This window comes from Octopus sinensis, linkage group LG1 (genome assembly GCF_006345805.1).
Source record: "Octopus sinensis linkage group LG1, ASM634580v1, whole genome shotgun sequence".
Lineage (NCBI taxonomy): Eukaryota > Metazoa > Mollusca > Cephalopoda > Octopoda > Octopodidae > Octopus > Octopus sinensis.
Window position 1 is genome coordinate 20,834,291 of NC_042997.1, and position 15,739 is coordinate 20,850,029.

General features: G+C 31.8%; 1 long non-coding RNA gene across 1 annotated transcript; it reads right to left on the minus strand.

Annotated features, from left to right (window-relative positions):
* Positions 1 to 1,546: 1,546 nt before the first annotated feature.
* On the minus strand, positions 1,547 to 14,051 carry LOC115218425. The gene is made up of 5 exons (XR_003882236.2): positions 13,957 to 14,051; positions 9,931 to 9,992; positions 8,424 to 8,480; positions 6,573 to 6,776; positions 1,547 to 2,150 (listed from the first exon to the last, which is right to left on the minus strand). It is a non-coding gene; the product is annotated as an uncharacterized LOC115218425 (long non-coding RNA).
* Positions 14,052 to 15,739: the final 1,688 nt, after the last annotated feature.

Below are 15,739 nucleotides of genomic sequence, written 5' to 3' on the forward strand. Positions count from 1 at the left end.
ATTTATATTGACCTCATATGAAGTAATATTTTCATAAATGTATCAAAATTGCTTTAATAGCCAATAAAAATCATTTTCTCATAGTTCTTTGACTTGTTGATGCATCCATCAAATACCCAATAGCTCTTATTGTGCTACTATTCCAACAATCTTTCATATATTTTAAGTCTTATTTGAGGACATCATAGATCAATTAAAATAGAACACCAATTACACAATTGTTGAGTTGTTTCATACGTATACATAACTAACAGTTACTACTACACAATCAAACAAAAAAGCATAACATTCTTTAGGGCTTATAAATACCTGAATCAATTAAGAAGCTTTAGATATTACCAGATCTTCAAGAACTGAATTATAATAGGATGTCATGAGTATTATATATATATGTAGTACATATGAAAAAACAAAACTCATTTGTACTATCTCCCAAGTTTTCGTTGTTCATTTTATGTGGGAGAACTAGAGTTATAAACCTCAAACAATAAAGAGTCCTTGATTGGAAAGAATAGTTTTCCCAGCCTGAATTTGATCAAATTAATTCTATCTTATTTGTTACTAAGGGAGAAGCTACAGTCCTGTGACATAGAAAGCAGCTGGGAATTCCTGCGAGATAGCTTGCTGGAGGCCACAGACCAAATGTGTGGCTGGTGCAAAGTCCCTTCCAGGCCTAGGGTAACACGGTGGTGGAATAATAGTATGTGAAGGTTAGAAAAGGAGGAGGCTAGTATGCTCTGTGGGATGTGTGATGTAAGTGTACATGTTTGACAGTGTGCCACTGTTTTGAGAGTGAATTTAGGCATTGGCTGTGTGCAAGAGAGAAGACTGTTCATTTGGTCATGTAATGCAGATGGATGCTAACAGCTCCATAAAGAAATACCAATCTCTCAAAGTGGATGGAACACATGGAAGTGGGAAACCCAACAAGACATGGAATGAAGTTCTGAAGAACAACCTCAAAAGTGCATCTCAGTAACCATTCTGTTGTTTTTGGTTCCATATCACTCTGACACAAGATGTCATTGGAGGGGCGGTATTTCTATTTTTTGGCACATACTTGGACTCTGCAAATACTAATCCTCAGTTCATTAAGGTATTTCTATTTTACCCAGTTTGGTTCTACACCCGTCAGATCCTGTTCAATTTTCACCATTTCCATTGTTATAGAGGATGAAATTGTCATTGTATCACTTTCTCAAAAACTTCATTGTAACTTAATTTATTCTGGTGGTAGATGTAAAGAGTGTGATTCATTAAAGGGAGTTTTCCCTTGACTTCTTGCAATTCTGCTATGATGTTTGGAATACCGTGCATCTATGTGTTACTGTTGCTAATGTTCTTTTATACTGGTTGCACTGTATTGAAATAAAAATGGGAATAGTCATGGTTGAAATGTCTTCACTCATAGATCAGTTTGGTAAGTGAAATGTCTTCACTCATAGATCTGTTTGGTAAGTGAATTTCTTTGAAGTTCATTGTAAATCATGAAAATCTCAAAGATTGGTCAGTGTCTTTTTACTGAAGCATAATTATAAACAAAATATCTTGCCAAAATGTTTTACTTCTTTTATTTTTCCACAATCTGTATTAAATAATATTCTAATGTCTTTGAGTGCTAGGGCTTACAATAACATTATGTTGCATTCGATCAAATCTTTTCTGAAGTTATATTATTGTTTTTATTTGAAGCTTTTCATAAATCATTCATAATGTCATTCAAGAGAGCATAAATTGGGAAATTTATTGCAAACATGACTTATACACAAAGAAATAAAGGCTTGCTATGCTCTTGGTGTAAGACTAAATCCTTCATTCATTTATTTAACACAAGAATAGAGCTGAAGATAGTATTTTATTTCTGTTTAGCACTTAAAGGTTAAGAGTTAAGGAATACTATTTCAGAAGGAAAGATTTCTCTAGAGGAAAACTGGCTTTATTTCAAGTTTAACTTAAAAGAAATATTTTTATGAAGTATATTTTTTATTAAGAAGAAAGTCATGATTAATCTAAGTTTTATTTTGCTGGGAACCTTTAAAACAATTAATAAAAATCCTTTGATCTAACAAATATCTTATTTGTGATATATAACTTTCTTTTCTTCCTTAATCTGTAATTTGGTTTTAAGCTTAGTCATTTCTCTATATTATCTGAAAATAAAAAAAAATACATAAATATATTGAAGGAATAAAATAAAACGGTAATTTATTGATCAATTGTTTTGTTTCTATTTTGGTACTACATTGTAATTTAAGCTGCAGATACATAAAAAGATGTATTCAAATTTATAAACTAGAACAAATTTAATAACAGCAAAAATGCTTGGAATATTTTCTACTTTGTTTATTTTAAAATTAGCTTTAATTATATTTTGGTTTGGCACCTATTTACTAGGCTCAGTATATTTCGTCAGTTATATTTCATTTTACTGCTCCTAACGTATGGAAAGGGATCCAATGTTCGGTGAAGTTATGGTATACTAGCCAACTTATTTTTAATACTTTTAGGTGGGATGAAGCATGCGTAATCTTTGCAGTTCTTTCAGAATGGGAAAGTCAATGAATTCAATGTTCTAGGAGAGTGAACAAGTTCCAGGTAAGTCATTTTAAAAGACATGAAATTGGATAAGTATTTACCTTTGAATTTTGTAGAATGAGATATGGTAAAGATGAAAGACAAGGGAGAACAATGCTTTGAGAACATTTGGATTTTGATAGTAGTGATAATGGAAACACAGGCAGAGAATACAGCATGTTAATGAGTGAATTTGCCTATTAGTTGAACTACTTTTTTCTTTAATAATAATTAAAAGAAAAGTAGCACTTTTGTTTATGTACATGTTCACATCTTCACTCTAACAACCATAAATGCATTATTGATGGGTGACATTGAATTCAAACTATTCCCTGGAACTTGGCAATGCAAACTAAGCCAAAATATAGTATTTAGTAAGATTCCTGTACTTTAGGATTCAGAAATGGAAGCCAAACTTATCTTGAGTCTCTACTAGAGAATAAAATTTGCTGAGGTCCGTTTAATTCAATGAAGTATTATAGATTAATTTACCATTATATATAATTGAACAATTTAGACAAAGCAGGAAAAAAAATTTAAGCAAAAATATCGCCTGAATAGCCATGTGTCTAAAGAATTTAGAAAGACATTGATTTCTATGTTCCAATTATAATTTTATTAATCTTAAAAGTTTTCTTATAGTTGTAACTGTTTTCCCTTCATTGTAAACTGAAGCGTTATTCCCAACATCATACTGTTGTGGAATATATTCATGCTCAGTCTTTGAAGTTTTACACTTAATTTAGGCTAATAATCTAACAACAAGCAATCAATAATCATATTCATGATGGAATATATCTATAGTCAGTATAGCAGTGAATTCATTATACCAAATTCATTTCATTAGCTATTTCTATATTATTCAATTTCAATCAATGATATCCAATGAATTTTCATTTTTCTGCATCACAATGGTAACAAATTGTTTCTTGAATACAGGCAGAATTCATTAATTTCCAATTTCTTCATAAACTATTTAGAGTTTACAATAAACAATACAAAAGGCATACTGAGTATATATTGTTTGAAATTACAACTAAATATAGTTGGGCTTTAGATATGTTGAAACTATAATACGTTATATATTTAGGTATTTTTGTTCATAGAAACTGACATACGTCAACATAATTGATTTTTTTTTGAAAGGCATGAATTTTTAGATTTACAGGGGCAAAAAATGAAATAGATTGATGCTCATAACTTTCTTGAAGGTATTTGAGAATAAAGTGAAATGACTGCAACTTGAAATGAAAACTATGTTTTGAATTCAAATTGTCAGAAACTTGCTATAATTATATGTTTACACAATCAATTCCATTTGATATCATTGCATTGATGCCTATCAGTTTCGTAACCATGTTCATGGTTCTGTTGGTGGATTTATGGATATGGAGGCTTATTGTACACAAAAAAGCCCATAGCTTTACAAAGAGGATTCAAAAGATATGCAGGAAAGGATTTTAGTGGCAGGTTCACATTAGGAGATATTCTAAGAAATTCAACTGTTTATGAATTTAATATGCTATTTTACAATCACTATACTTGAAATGTATTAATTTCAAACTATTGAACTCATATGAAATCCATATCCACATCATTATAGGTTTAACAGCAGCATTTTTATACTTGCATCGCTAAGAGAGAATTCTCTGCAACAGTTTTTTTCTATAACTGGATACTCTTGCTGTTACCTACCCTCACCTTTCTCCAGGCAAGGTATATTTCCTCTCATCCTTCATACATGAAAAACACAATGACTGAACATACTTTCATGGAAGAATGCAGATAACTGCAACGACTTTTATGATGGTAACCATTTATTTATAGTTTGTGCAAGATGTGTGTGAGAGTGTGTGTATGTGTGCATGTGTGCATGCGTGTGGGTGGGTGTGAATGTACCAAGGAAAAGACTGACTGTGACAGTGGCACACCTTCATCAGGGTATCTGATGGTTAGCAAACCAACACCTTAAAAGTTACCATCAAAATGTTAATAAATATGTCCTCTACATAAAAGTAGTGAATAATCTTTCAGTTCAATGCTAAATTTTTATACAACTTGGCATATACATACATACATACATACATACATACATATATATTAGGCACATGCCATAAGTAATTACTCAGGGTAGGCAGTTGGTGATATTTATGTAATAAAACACACAAAAAATAAGTAAAACACAGCCATATGACTGAGTTGAAGGCAGATTTACTTCTGCCTTTATAGCACGTAAAGAAAATGTTGTTGGAGGAATGTATACAACTTGTATACTACTTTAGTACTATGCATAGCTTAAATACTGAGATTGAAAGGTGGGGGCAAATTATAATTACTTAATCTACAAAATAATAAAATATTTTGCATTTTATGCATAGTAATCTGAGCAACATTTATAATTTTATTGAATTAGGTGCATATTTTCCCATAAAAGTAAAATGTTGTTATTGATCTGTTTTATTCAAGGTAGGCACTGCCTACCTTGTTAACCTAGGTTGCATGTCCCTGATATATATATGTATATATATATATATATATATATATATATATCTGTAAATGTATTATGTTCCAATTATTTGGTAACCATGATAAAACTCCAAGTTTCGGATGCCGAGGTCTCTTTCATTCTTTTGTTGTCTTACCATTTTTATCAGTAATGTATATACATACATATATATATATATATTTCGTTTCTGGAATTGGTTTGCAAGATTTTTATATGAGTTCGTGTGTTGAAGCATATACTATTGTGTCTGGGGAGAGTCATTTTCTTTTTGTGCCTTATGTAACACACTCACCGGTAAAATTTCCACGTTTTTTTTTTTTTATTGTCCTAAAATTTTCGTTGCGTCTTGCAAACTTTTCAATAGTTTTGATTCTTAAAAACTATTGAAAACTATTGAAACACTTCAAAACTACTGAAAATGTTGCAAGACGCAACGAAAATTTTAGGACAATAAAAATAAGAAAACGTGGAAATTTTACCTGTGGGTGTGTTACATGATAAGATACAAACAGAAAATGACTCTCCCCAGACACAATAGAATATATATATATATATATATATATATTTTTTTTTATATATATACATATATATATATATATATATATATATATATATATATATATATATATATATAAATTCAGGGTGAATACTTGATAAGTGTAAGCGCCTCTATATGCCACCTATATATATATATAGTGCCTGTCCGGCACTAGTCACCATGATAGATCGTTAGCCACTACACACATTTTTTCTCTCTTTTTTACTCTCCTTTTTCTCTCCTTTTTTCTCTCCTTGTTTTTTCTGTGTCCCTTTCTGTAGAAGAGTATAGGCTCAAAACGTAAAAGACTTTTTCTATTCCTGAGGGTTATACTAATACATCTGTTTGTTTTGTACACAACCTGTCTTCGTCTTTTGTTTTTTTCATAAACTCTCCCTATATATATATATATATATATATGTATATATATATACTACATATATATATATATGTATATATATATATATATATATATATGTATATTCATCATCACTGATTTGCATCTGGCTTTCAATAATGGTATAGTGTGTGTGCTTGTGTGTGTGCATGTGTGTGTGCTCGTGTATGTGTGTGTGTGTGTGTGTGTGTGCACGCACATGTGCATGCTTGTGTCTGAATGTTGTTATTTCCATTTCTTGCAGAAGATTGTTCAAGTGAAAATTGAATTGTTAGCATTTACATTGCAGATAAACATGTCTCCTGATTTTTCAAGCTTGAAGCAGTGGGAATGATAACTCCCTTAACATTGTGAAACATGAAAAGGCTGACAAAAGGAAGAGCATCGGTCTTTAAATATACTGCCTCAAATAAATATCTAATTAACTTATACCAACATAGAAAGATATTTGTAAAACAATTGACCAAATAAATATATTTTGTTTAAAACCGAATAAAGAATTAAAGAAATAAAATCATGTAAAAACACTTAAATATGAGAATTTATTCTTAACTTACCTTAATAGTGTACGAAAGGATAATGTCCAACAGCATAATAGGGAGAGTATTGATTATTAGAATTATAGATGAACCCCAGATGTGGAATGTGGTAGGCAGTAATATCCAGATTTGGCATATGTACAAATGCATTTACATAGGGTATGATACTAGTCAAGATTTGAGTTAGACCAATTGGTTGATCATAACCGCCATTGTATCCTCCTAGTTGTTTTAAAAAATAATATATTTATTATTTGTATAAGGATTTAAAGTCTATAATAAATTCAGAAAATTCTACACAATTCGTTTTTTGGTGTCACAAAAATCAATGAACAAGGGAGAAGCACTGCAAATTAAAGATACACCATGTGGCTGTACAACCTCAGTGGATGGTGCCAGTCAGCAGACTCATGCCCGAGAGTCACATCAAGTGACTTCTAATGGCAGAACCCTGAACTACAATGGGTTTGTCTCACAAAGAACATTTCCGATTACATTTGCGTATTATATTATATATATATATATAGTCATCATCATCATTTAACATAAATGATGATGATGATATAAATATGTATACATGTGTATATGTATGTATATGTGTGTGTGTACACACGCATATATGTTTATATATATGTATCTATACATAGATATAAATATATATATGTGTGTGTGTGTGTGTGTGTGTGTGTGTATGTATATGTATATATATATACATATATATAGGCGCAGGAGTGGCTGTGTGGTAAGTAGCTTGTTTACCAACCACATGGTTCTGGGTTCAGTCCCACTGTGTGACACCTTGGGCAAGTGTCTTCTACTATAGCCTCGGGCCGACCAAAGCCTTGTGAGTTGATTTGGTAGACGGAAACTGAAAGAAGCCTGTCGTATATATGTATATATATATATGTGTGTGTGTGTTTGTCCCCCTAGCATTGCTTGACAACCAATGCGGGTGTGTTTGTGTCCCCGTTACTTAGCGGTTCGGCAAAAGAGACCGATAGAATAAGTACTGGGCTTACAAAAGAATAAGTCCCGGGGTCGAGTTGCTTGATTAAAGGCAGTGCTCCAGCATGGCCGCAGTCAAATGACTGAAACAAGTGAAAAATAAAAAAATAAAAGAGAATATATATGTGTGTGTGTGTGTGTGTGTGTATAGATAGATAGGTAACTAGATAAACAGATAGACAGACAGACAGATGAATAGATAGATGATTCACATCATCATTAATTCCAGTTTCTTGGTTGGATATACATACTATGATGGCAAAAATTCTTTTCTTCATCACCTGAGTAAATGCACACAGGTTGGCATGAAAATCATAGCAGTACAAGAGTAAATCTTCTGATTCAAAGAAATAAGGAAAATATACTTCATAATTTTTGTACATTTCCCTCATTGGGACACCCCAGACATGTGTTAATGCACTCATACACACACATATATATAGACATATACTCAGCTGACACACGCATAAATGCATACACACACATACAGACAGATATATGTGTATATGAATGAAGATTGAGTCGAGTTACTTGTTGCAAATTAGAAAGCTTGCAAATATTTTCTTTTTTTTTTCACATTAATAAATTGCTTAATTACATTTTAAAATGACATTAATAATAACAGGACTTATATTTGAAGATTAATTAATTATGTCTGAAGATTAATTAGATATGTCTAATGTTTGATGTATAATGTTTAACCATTAATGCATAATGATTAATCTAAATATTATGACTACTGATAATGCCAGGTTACAATCTAAATATACTTTAAAGTATTTTGTATTAGATTTTGTTTTGTAAACAACATTTTTAATAATTTAAATTGATTTACTTTTGAAGAAAAAATAAAAAAATATTTACCTCCGACAACCCAGTTAGCTTGAGCTGTTGCAGGAGAAGCAAGCAGTCCAACGAACACTGAAATTGTTACAAAATTGATAGTAAATCTCATTTATAATTTTTTTACGATAATATATTCACTTCTTAATTCATAACTAATACATTATTTATTAAATATTTTATTAATCTCTTTATCTAATTCATTAACTTTTTACTTGGGTGGTCACCTATTATTAATGTTTACATTATATTTACATTCAAAATTTGATATTTTTGAGAGATTGTAATCTGTTCAATTTCTACAAAATACCAAAGACAGTTTCTGTTATAAAACCACTCAAGTTTGAAACTAAATACATTGCTGATGTTGTTCCAACATGACAATGAATTTCAAATTTTGGCTCTTATTAGGAGTTGTGTGATAGCAGTCAATTGCATATTACATACAACTTTTCATTATTCTATACTGACAATTCTTATATGACATTATGCAAATTTAAACAGAAAAGTAATTTGTCAATTATAAGCCACAAATGCTTTGGATATGAAGGGAAAATAGTCTTTGATTTACAAAAATCATCTTTTTAAACATATATAATTTTTGGTGTCTAGGGTGCTAAGAGCACCATCCGAGTGTGATCATTGCCAGAGCGACTAACTGGCATCCATACCAGTGGCATGTAAAAGGCACCATTCGAACGTGATCATTACCAGCGTCGCCTTACTGGCACCTGTGCCGGTGGCATGTGTAAAAAGAGTCGAGCAAGGTCGTTGCCAGTACCACCTGACTGGCCTCCGTGCCACTGGCATGTAAAAGCACCCACTACACTCTCGGAGTGGTTGGCATTAGAAAAGGCATCCAGCTGTAGAAACTCTACTAGATCAAGATTGGAGCCTAGTGCAGCCGTCTGGTTCACCAGCCCTCAGTCAAATCGTCCAAGCCATGCTAGCATGGAAAGCGGACGTTAAATGATGATGATGATAGATATGAGTTTTCATTTATAAACTTAAAATAATATTAAGATGTATACAAGTAAATTGGCACATTTGGACATTATAAAAGTATGTTAATAAAGAAATGTAACTTTCTCTTTCTTTTGGAAAAGGTTCCAGGACTTGAAATGGCTCCAACATCTAAATAAAAACTCTTGGTTAACAAAAAGTTAAATTCATGGATAGAAATGTCTAAGGACTCTTGATTTGATATATGTTATCTGTAGGATTTTGCATGGTAAGTCTTAGACTATCAACATACTTAGGGTTTTTGTTGAAGTAGTGCTTGGTTTTTCTGTTACTTGGCAACTGTATTTATGGAGGTTATCCTGAAAAATATATCTGCAAATCAACTACTTTCCATCATTAGTTTCTCTTAATTATAAATAAAATTATTCAGGATACTTGTATTAAGTGGTTTATGAATTTCAAGTGTCTGTTCTTGTAAGTGCACTGCTCAGCACACAAATGTAATATGATAAAATATTATGTGTGCATTTGCAGAAGTAATTAGGAATTGATTTATAAATCTTACCTGTAACAAATAGGCAAATCAGGAGTGAAGTTGAAGCCATTGTCTTGTTTTTTGAAAATGAGCTGTCAAAAGTAAGATAGTTTATTCTTAATGAGAATATGCCAAACCATTTCGATAAGGAAATGCATGGTGAAACGCAAATCGTTTTGACATAATAGAAAATATAATTTTGCAAAGGGGAAATGTGTGTAATGTGTTAGATAGAGTATTAATAAATATAAAAGATATAGAATTTATTCTGGAAAGTTATAAAGTATTAACTACTTAAGCTTATTTAGTATAAGTATTTACATACAAATAACGTTAGGAAATATAATGTTTTAGAAGTAAAAGATAACCAATTTACTGAATAACTACAACTTAATAAAAAATGTATTAACTTTTAATGGAAAAAATCTATTTATTAGACATCTGGATTAGATTTAGCCATTTACCATATATACTTTGGTATGGCTGTGTACTTCAGAAATGATTTCTTCAAAACTTTCATTTGACAAATAATTTGTGAGGGAAATTTGGTAGATTGAAATAGCATGGTTATAATGTTGCACACTTAATTGCAAGCTTGTGGTTTCAGTTCTTGGATCAGGATGAGTTGAGTTCTTGAGCAAAACACTTATTTCACATTGCTCTATGATTCTTTGAACATCTAATGTATAGCACATCATGCACCTCAGGCAATGGTGGTTTGAGGAAGGGAAGGAGCTAATATAGAGAATATACATTCGATCTCTGTAAACAAATAATCTGTGCAGGTTCGGCAAGAAATTTCAGAACCCTCATATGTTGTCTATGGCAGGGAAGTCTATGAGTTCATGACATACATATGTATGTACATACATGCATGCATATAAACGTACATATATACATACACACATATGTACGTACACACACATACATACATATACATACATACAAACATACATACATACATATATACTTACATGCATACATACATACATACTTACATGCATACATACATGCATATATACATACACACACATGTATACATATACGTACATACATACATACATACATACATACATACATACATACATACATACATACATGCATGCATGCATGCATACATACATACATACATGCATGCATGCATGCATACATACATACATACATACATACATACATACATACATACATACATGCATACATACCAACAAATTTAGACAAAAACTTAGAGATACTCAGTGTCACAGGAAAAGAGCAAAAGAAACTGACATGGATTCTCCAAAGCCAATCTTACAGTGGCACAGTGAAGATTTATAAGACATTCCAACTCAACCATGTATTTACAAATAGCAGAAACTCTCTTAACTCAAAACGTCCAGTTACTTTGTTAGCATGTTAACAACCAGCTTGAACTCTCTCCAAAACTTAAATGTAAAGAAAAATCATACATCCATAGATACATACATATATATTTATTACCAGTTTATCAGCCATAAGTTTAAAAAAAGCATGCTGAGAGTTGTCTTAAGGTATAGGTAAACTGAGCAGTTGCCTAGGGGCCTCACAATTATGATCTATGTATAATGTGGTTTGCTGTCAATAAGAAATACTATAGGGCCCGGTATATTGATTTTCCCAGGGCAGTCAATAAAACTATAAAGACAATCCTGCAGAAATAGAGGGGTTATATTTTTATATATCATCAAGCAGTATATTGTTGGTTATGGCATATAACTGGTCAGAATATCATCATTGGTTTCACACCTAGTATTGCACTTGAGAATATGGATAATTCTTCAGAAGTGATGATAATATTAAAATACACACACACACACACATTAATACATATGTGTGTGTAATCTTGATAAACAAGATCTGAATAAAAATACCTTGTAGTATTTAGGTCTGAGGAATTTTTTTCATTTACATGAAGGTGGGCCTGCCAAGGGCAAGACAACTTACTAGGATCTAACATACTTGACTAAAAGTCCTTGAAGGTGATGCCCCAACGTAACCTCATCTCATAGGTTGAAAGCAGAGCAAGTATACAACATTCTGTGTTTAAGAAATGATTTACTCAAGTAGTAAGATTTGATAAATCATGAATTTATATTTGTATCTATATTACAGAGATCTATTGTCATTAGGCAACCTAAGGGAATGTGAGTCAAAGGGGTAATATTTTTGTGATTGTTGAATCACCAAGAAATAGCAGTCAAACCTCCCTGAAATCAAACTCTACTGTTTTAAATAATCAAGGATACAGTGGGCAATGAAGTCTGAAATTCAAACTAAGACAGGTTGACCACAGATGGAATAGCTTCAGTCAGAGGTCCCTTCAATCTACATAAACCTGAGGCTAAATAAAAGTAACAGCGATAAATATAACAATGATGACAACATTACAGAAGACTTATCAGTTTCAGAGTAAAGTGAGAATAAACATAGAAATATATGTTAGAATTGACCCTTACCGAATAAACATAAGATGAAAGAACATCTGTTTGTGTTGCCAAGTATACGTTCAGAATGGAAATATAGGATAACAGACGATTTGTGATTAAAGAGTTTTATTTATGTCATCTGAGAGTTATTTTGATCAGTAGTATTTATTGATTTTATTTGCTTAATAATAATATATTTGAAAGAAATCCTACAGAAATACATTCCCATTTCATCTTTTCCTCCACCCGTCTGTTCATCATCATCATCATCAGCAGCAGCAGCAGCAGCATCAACAACAACATACAATTTTCAATGAATTGAATGACAGAGTATATGATCTCTAAGATTTACAGTTTATATCTTAATTCTGTGTTCTGTCTATGGCCAAAAACACTTAAATCTTCTTAACTAGTCTAGTCCATATAGCCATAATTGCATATCATAATAAAGCACTATCAATTGCTGCAAAGGATAAAATTATTGTATAATTGAAGCTTATGTAAGTAACAATTGTTTTGTCATTATTATTATTATTATTATTATTATGTTCTTGTTGTTTAGACCAAGGTCAGTTTTTATTGAGCAAGACTTTATTTGTAACCATTCCATAATGTAGCTGCGATAACATTATCAAATATGTTCTTCCCCTGACATTGGGAAGTGTGTAACATGAAAGATTAGACAGCTATTTCTAGCAGTTTCAAATGATTGCTGTGGTGCTATGGTACACCATAAGAAATGTCTAGGGTATGCTGTAGACTTTTAAAAATATATCCAAGTCTTTAGAAAATCCATACCAACGGTTGATCTGGTTGGAAAACATTGTCCATTCATAGCCTTATTATATGTTAGTGTCATTTAAAACATAATTAGTGATACTTTTGTATATCTTCCTAAATTCTTTGGATAAAAGCAGGTTTTTCTTTTAAACTTTCTACCCAAAGAATATCAGTTATATTTTATAACCATATGAAAAACAGTAAGTCAAAAGGCTTGTATGATGGTGTAGAAGCTTCCCTCTAAACATTATAAGTAACACTTGTATGACTATCTTATCTTTTATCTTTTATTTCTTTCAATCATTAGACTGCAGCCATGCTAGAGCACTGACTTGAAAACTTTTAGTCAATTGAATCGCCCTTAGAATTCAGTTTCATAAGCTCAGGTACATTTTATATCAGTCTCTTGTACCAAGTTACTAAGTTATGGAGACCTAAGCAAACCAACAACAGTTTTCAAGCAGTGGTGGTGTACAAACACGCACACATGTGCACTCTCATGCATACACATAGGTATACACACATATATATGCATAATGCACATATCTATCTATCTATCTATCTATCTATCTATCTATATATCTATCTATCTATCTATCTATCTATCTATATCTGTATATACCTATATCTATATATGTGTGTGTCTGTCTGTGACAGTGTGTGATCTATGTATGTATAAAATCAGATGCATACTTATTGTATTAAATAAACCTTACTAGGAATATTATGAAATTTTAAAATCAGTGACAAATTTGATGGCAAATTTAATGCAGAAGGAGAAATTTGTTATAAGAAATAGTAGCTAAAATATCAATTAAATTAGTCAACTACTTACCAGATGGCGTCTGTTGGTAGCTGATATTTAACTTTACCTACGAAGATTCTCAGTGAAATTTGGTATTTATACTGTCAGCAACACCTGTGCATTGGGAAAAAGGAATCAGTAAAACAATAGAAACTCATACATACATGTATGTGTGTATGTACGATTCAAGTATATATACACATATACATAAGAAGATATGCATATAATGAATAATTAATTTGCAAATTATGGGAACATTTCATGATATATATAACCATGATGGTAATAATTATAAATGCAAGGTCAATATTTTGAAACAAAAACTCACCGCGTTTTGTTATTATACTAATGAGAGAAAAACAAAAGGCCTGTGAAGAGTTTCAAGGATTTATTCAGATTGTAATCTCTATTTTCTCACAGCATATTTCAATAAAAAAAAGGAGCAAATTATAACTAGCTGAAAATTCCCACCTGGTCGTAAAGTATTATAATTTCATTGTAAAATGAATGACTAAAAAAGAAGGAACTTTCACAAACAAGTATTTTAGATTAATTACAAAGTGATTGCAAAAGTGGTGGTGGTGGTGTATATAATCTAATTTGATTTGAGTTCAAATACTTCATTAGTTGAAGTATCTTCCGTGTATGAGTGACAAATAAAATAGATGTCAGTTGTTGTTTTACACCAGAGGTGGACCTGATTGAAAAAAAAGTTATCATCAAAGTCATTCAAGTCATTATCACCCGGTCTTTTGCTTAAGAATAGTGTAACCAACAAAACATTCTGAAATGTATCCTTTTCTTGCAGTAATGATGATGACGATGATGATGGTGGTGGTGAAGATGACAATGATGACTCTTCTTTTTCTTGCTATAGGCACAAGGTCTGAAATTTTGTGGGGAGGAAGCTAGTCAATTACACAACCCCTTAAATATTTTATCAACCAATAATAATAATGATAATAATAATAATAATAATAATAATTGGGCTGATTCAGCACCAGGCACTGGCTCTCATGGCTTCTGATCTTAACTGATTGGAAATATTATCATGTAAATGCTTTGTCTTGGTGTAAAAGATGGGCTGCAGCATATATTCCGCTCAATACCACAGATTTGCTTATCAGTTGCTTGATTTTAACCAGTTAAGCATGTCCTTTGGTGGCTGACGATACGTGCATCTCTGATCACGAGCAGAAGTAGTGGGGGAGCATCACAGCTATGTGTTGAGAGGAATTCTTTGGGGCTTGAATAATTCCTCTCTGGAAATATGGGTGTTTCATTCAACATCCTTAAATAACCCTTATTCAGGGACATTTTGAGTGAGATGGGCTACACTACCTGAAGAAAATTCTAACTGGGACCTACTTGCAAGATCATGTGCTGTTTATCCTAATATAAGATCACCATGTCATGCGCATATGTGATGCATGTGCTTAGTGTACCCTTATCAGATGGGTAGCCATGATGGGTATACTGGGCTTCATGGGTATACAGGTAGTCATGATGGGTATCTCTGATCAAACAATAGTTGAAACATGATGTTATTAATGGAAATAAATATAAAAAATTACTAGCAAGGTTGAGCTAGAAAATCCCATATCTCTGCTTGTCATTGATCATATTGTCTTGTACACCCAAAAGCTCTGGTAAAAAATCTTTGAGTTGGTTGGCATTGAGAAACACCAACATCTTCAGGTATGATGTTAAAAGTTTGGTATAGTGTTTTATTTTGTTTTTATTAGTTATCTATCGTTTGCATGTTGCTTATGTACCAAATTTAACTGTACCTGTATTAGTTTTAATTAATAAG